This window comes from Filicampus tigris, chromosome 3 (assembly GCF_054856515.1).
Source record: "Filicampus tigris isolate MCC_2025a chromosome 3, RoL_Ftig_1.0, whole genome shotgun sequence".
Taxonomy (NCBI): domain Eukaryota; kingdom Metazoa; phylum Chordata; class Actinopteri; order Syngnathiformes; family Syngnathidae; genus Filicampus; species Filicampus tigris.
Window position 1 is genome coordinate 1,415,773 of NC_141219.1, and position 6,000 is coordinate 1,421,772.

The 6,000-nt window shown below is 43.0% G+C and overlaps 1 long non-coding RNA gene across 2 annotated transcripts in view; it reads right to left on the reverse strand.

Moving 5' to 3' along the window:
- The window catches only part of LOC147149538 (uncharacterized), a 222,652-nt gene extending 216,903 nt beyond the window's left edge, over positions 1-5,749 (reverse strand). For both annotated transcript variants that reach the window (XR_015086344.1, XR_015086343.1), the window contains exon 1: positions 4,988-5,749. This is a non-coding gene — a long non-coding RNA (uncharacterized LOC147149538). The remainder of the gene's footprint in view (positions 1-4,987) is intronic.
- Positions 5,750-6,000: the final 251 nt, after the last annotated feature.

Sequence of the window (6,000 nt, forward strand, 5' to 3'; positions counted from 1 at the left end):
CTGTCACTTTTGATGTAATATTTGCTGTAAATACCGGTATTTGCTTTTAGTTTGCCTTGTTTTACAAAATAACCTGTTCTCAATGGTCTTAGCTATGTAAATGCAGGGGAAATAAATAAATAAATGTATTAATGAGCATTAATGTCGAGCAGGGGTCACCAACGCTGGTCCTTGAGGACAACAGCACGAGATAAGGAGCTAAAACAAGACAATGAGTCAGCGTCTTTATTGCCTGCCCCCGAAGTGATGTATTGCAGTGGGACAGCTGGAAGCGAGATGGAGCACCTCCGCAAAGCTTGACATTGCCAGGCTTCCATTTGACGCCGTCGGACTGCGCCACTGCAGTTGCGCTCACTTTGAGGGCGGCGAGCGCCCCGACTGGGAGGGAGGAGCGTCCTCCCGCATAGACCATCTGCTCCTCACGTAATTACATCCTCACGGGTGTCATCGCTCTCCGCTCCGAAGCCTCTCGGCCGAGGGGCCGGTGGATGGCCGTGCTGCCTCACGCACACACATAACATAAGTGATTCATTAATCAATCAGAAGTTAAGGTAGGTTTCAGTTCGCCTTGAATGATTTTCGAGTTATTGCCCCCGTCCAAGTACGAGAGAACGCTTTGGAGAAGGCCCTTTGGTGTTCCTAGTGCACAAGGCAAGGTCCGTTGAGGTATTCATGGATGAATTTGGTGTGGATGAACACCATCAAACACCAAGTCATCATCTTGAAGAACAGCTGTCCCCAACCACATACACGCACACACACACATATAGATGTATGTACCATAACCCTGTATATGTGTGTGTGTGTGTGTGTGTATCAAGTAAAGTCTTCCAAGCGTGCGTCTCATGGAGTTCTTGGTTTTATCACGACTTTGAGAAGCAACATTGCAACAAGGCCCCACCCCGAGGCACTGGCGGTCATTTTCTTCGTAACTGCCCGTGCTGCCTCAATTCAAATTCCCGCTGTGTCAAAACACTCTTGTTTTGCTCCAATTGTGTCTACAAGCACTTTGTTTATTTTCGCTCCACTTTAGGCTCTCCGCACCTCAACGCATACGCCCATTCAAGTGATTGACTAGCAGCAGCTCCGCAAACCTTTTAATTAACTGCCCGCCTATTGATTTCCGCTGCAAAACAAGAGCATCTCAACACGTACGAATGCTCTCCGTATAACTGAAGACGGTCACACTTAAATCGGAAAACCCAAATAAATAAGAGGAGAAACACGAGCACTCAGCCCGACTTTAATAAGTCAAAACTGGAGCTTTTTAAATATTCATGCAAGATTTACGCGTGAAGCAAACACGTTGCCAGTTCTTTTAAAGTCCGTTTACGGGCTATCGTTCAGGTGTTTCGTATGACAAATGGCCTGTCTCGCAAGACCTCTTGAATAAATGTACGCTACAGCCGTAATGTTTAGAAAGCATCATAAAAACGCGTTTGCTCATGGAGATGACGCGTGCAAGCGTTTGCAATGCGCCGGCCGTCAAGTCAATACGCCAGCGTAGCATCATGTCATGCGACGCCCGTGGCACGTTGTCACTTTCGCCATTAATCATGGTCGCTGCAGTCGCGCCACCTTTCACTCTTCATACTCCCCACTGGAGGTGAGCGCCTCATTTCCACGGTAAGAAAGAATGTCATATGAACGAATTGTGATGCTCTCAGGGTTAAGTGTATATTTACATGCGCGCGGGTGCTTGGCATTTGGGATTCCAGGAGGTTGTCAGGCTGCAAATACTCTGGCATTTCAAGGAAACCGAAGGAATAATTGTCTTTATTGTCACCCTTAATGGAATGTTGGTGTCATAACGGCATGTCTGGAACTATTGTAGCTAAAGTAATATTTGCAAAAGTTTGTACAGTTAACCCCTGCCTCCTTATGGTTTGTGATACGCAGTCACTTATTTCTCTGTGGAACTTATGCCCGGCTATGTTCTGGATGGAATAAAAAAAAGCACCTATTTAAAGTTTTGGTCAAAATGTTGGTGAACTTATTTCATTTAACCCGTGTGACAGTGTGGAGATTTGTTTTGCCATCTAGTGGTAAACTAATAGAAAGGCAGATCTGTGCATTTTGAAGCCCGCGCACTCCGTCCCTCGGAGAGAGCACACGTCGCAAACCTACCACCAATTTCTTCAGCAGAGGTGCAAGCAAAATGTCATCCATCATAAACTACTCCTCGTATGCCCTCAAAAGACAAAGTAAGTGTGTTGCATTTACTACACAAGCTGAAAATTCGTGAACGGGTGATTGCCTCCTTCGGGTCTCCGTAGCAGATAAGGCGCGACCCGTGTAATATAATCGGCAATTACGTGACCTAGTACCTTTTTATTTTTTAAAATGTGCGTTGGTGTGATAGAACATATTTTGGGGAATGTGATTGAAATGAATAGTACGTTTTTGAAATAAATGAACATTGAAAAATCAAGACATTCCACACACTGTCTCTTTAAGGACACTGTTGTAATTTGCTTTGAGCAGGTATAAATTTGCTGAAGAATATTTAAGCCTTTGTGTAAATCTGAACTCGGTATTATCCCTTATGACTCAACCTAGCTGCATAGAGCCAGAAAGGTCAAATTAATGGCCTGCTGTTTACAAAAGAACCTTTATATGTCATTGAATATGTCATTTAAGGTAATGGCCAGAGTAGGACAAGCATGTCCTGTCTGTTGTGATGTACGACTTTCAGAGTGCTGCCTTTCCAGTGATTTATACACAGTACACGTGTGTGTGATCTGGATTACACTGCTAATGCACACGGCTGACAGCGCGGAGGATCATATGTCTAGTACAAGAAATGCGTTTCAAATCAAAAGGGGTTTTGTTTATGGACTATAGTGCAACCTCTAAAATTATATATCATGTGCCATTTGACACATGCAAAATAAAATTCACAGAATTTGACCTCAGCCCTGTTGTCCCTGCGTCCTTTCAAATGTTGTCGTCTCCTAAGGAGCCAAGTAGGCCGCAACGGGGCAATTGTGCTCAAGCAAGCCGAGAATCGAGTGCCGAGACACGCAAGCCACCATGAAAACAGTCAAAACTACTTTCCACTTGTCAAACCTAGCTACCAAGTTTCCAAATTACAATTTGAAACGTTTTGACTCAATTGGTGTGCAGATTTGTGCATGTGATGCATGTCGTCGATTGCAAAGTTAGGGCGAAATTCTTATCGTCTTGCTCATTTTTGGAGTTAGGCAGCTCACACAAAAAAAGGACTCTGTTATGTAATTTAATTTCACACTTGACGGCTGGGAAGGCACTCCAGAGACGAGCGTTTGTGTGCAAGCAATTAAAACAACAATTTTCCATAATGTCCACCTTTAAAACATTATTTGTGCTGTTAATAAACTTTTATGAGGGTGATTCAAACCTTGCGTTTGCCAAAAGCACATCGTGAATACTCTTCATCGGTACTGATGCAATTTGACATATTGTAAGTCAGTATTTGCTTCAACAAGTGCATGATTTCTATCAGCAATAGATCAATAGATGCAATGATTGCTTTGGCTGGATGGGTTGATGCAAGTATTCCTCTGGAACCAACCAAGTTTTCCTCCGCATTAGGGGTGTAACGATACATCTGTTTAATCGATGTAACTGCCCCGCGATCCAACTACGACCAGTGCTGGACTAGTGTACATTGATGATGGCCGCAGCATCATTTTTGTAAGTTATTGATTAATTTAATTAATATAATTAACTAAATGTCATACTCAAAATTCCTAATACCCTTTGATTTTTTTTTTTTTTACTCAAGTCAAGTCCTTGGTCACTGCAAGTTTGAATGTTATTTTCAATCAACTAATATTGCTTTTTTGCTCATACACGTCCTCTCCATTAGCGCCGGGGAATTCCGTCAAGAACACAACCTAGGTCATGGGGGCGTCAATTTTTACGAGCACACAAAGCGTTCGCTTGCCTGGAAACGATTTCGCAAGAAAGCAGATCATCTTGACAAGACGGTTATCGTGTGTAGCCTTTGCAAATGTAGCAGGAACGTAATGGAATAAGAATAGTTTGGGAATCCTATATTGATACGTATCGTCCCAAAAAAACGTATCGTTACACCGGATGGATGAATAGATCTAATCATTCCTTCAGAAGGACTTATGGATGGAGGGAGATCAGTAGAAACACTCCGGTGGTGTTAATAAATGTACCAAATACGTTTGGGGTTTTTTTGGCCCCCATTGTTTTCATTTGGAATCTGCGTTGTTTAAAACAACCGCTGAAATAGTCTCCAATGAAGGCTAGCAAATGAGTGCTCCCACATCCCCACCTGCCTGGCTCATGTGCTTTCAGCTGATTGATGATGTCGCCGCCACGCCAGTGCGTGTACGTGTGCGAGCTGAGATAACTATGTCAGCACTATGGATGCTTCTCGAGGTGCTCCACAAACCCACATGTGGACTTGTGAGTTCTGAAGTTTATGGAGGCAATTCCTCAAAAGTGAGCGGGTTTCGCTCAGCAGAATTCCATTCATCACTTTCAGCCTCTCTCACACAAGTTTCGAATCTCGCAGAAGAACTTGGCCTTTCTTTTCCCTTACAAACTGCAGCTGCAATCAACTCATCTATGCGATTCCCTCCAAGAAGCGGCCGAGCTCCAGCCCAAAAGGGCGATGAGGTCTCTGGGGAATGTGAGCAAAATCGATCTGGGATTGAGTCTGCCTCCTGCAGTGTGATCCTTGCATGTCGTGTCTTTACTCCAGCCTAGTCTACAGTGGCGTCTCTGGCATGATAAATTGAGTGGGGCACAACAGTGGGCAATTTACAGTTTACATTAACAAGCAGCAAAACCTACACAATAAATTCTAATTCAAGACCACAATCCAATGTTATGAAATGCGCTATATAAATAAAAATGCATTGTATTGTATTGTATTGTATTGTATTGTATTGTATTGTATTGTATAGCCTTACAAAATAAGGCTATGACAAAAGCCTTTGAATGGTTCAAAAATCAAAATGCTACTTACCAGTGTTATTCCTTTCTTGAATATAAAGGAGGCATGTCGATCTTTCATCAGGGCAAACTTGTCAATAACCGGTTGTCAAAGTCCAATAATTCATGAATGGATGCATTTTCAATGGACAGTGCATATAATCTCTGCTGCACAATTTGTGTTTCTTGTAAATGCCTTGATCCTCTTCAGTGTTGAAAAGTTTCTCTGAGACTCAGCTGTTGTCATTGGTGTTGTGATCATTTTGAGCAGTGACACAGTTTCGGATAAGGCATCCTGTAAGTTGTCATAAATCAACTGCAGTAGAGACAGTGTTGCCAGCATGCAACGTTACTCCGAGTGACTGCACAAGGACTTCAGCTGCCGTTTCGAGCTTGACTTGCTCGACTTAGTTAAACGTGTGCCGTCCACAAGCTACACGTGCTACTATAAAGTGATCATTCTTGCGAAATCTCTCCTCCGATTGAGCCAGCGCGGTATCACAAGCTTTCCTTCATAACTGCTGGAGTGTTGTTTCTCCTCCGTGTCAACTTCTTTCTTCACTGTAGCGGCATCACAATTTGTTTTTTCAGTGTGTCTAATATCCACCGGCTGATACGATCCAAACATTTAATTTATCATTTTTGCTCAAGTGGCAAAGTGCTAAATTTCCATATGTCGGTTCGCAATTATTGTCTTTTTGCTCCCGATGAAACTTAACCTTGTTTACTGTTGTATATTGCCACCCGCCAAAACCGAGCTTGTGATTGCGTCTTGACGTCAAGTCACGTGTATCATTCCGATATTTTGATTGGATGATGGGCCCAGTGAATGTGGCCCCATAGTCGTCTACTGAGAGCAGTTTGGGACATGCGCACTATGATTTAAGTGGCTCTTGACTTCAACAAGCGCTCATGGGCCGGCCCTATTTCACTCCTGTTTAGAGAAGTTACATTATTGAACTTGGATTTGGTAAAGCCTTTGTACTCTGCATAAATGTTGATAATGGAACTGCCCAAGTAACATAATTGGTATTTATTGCATATTAT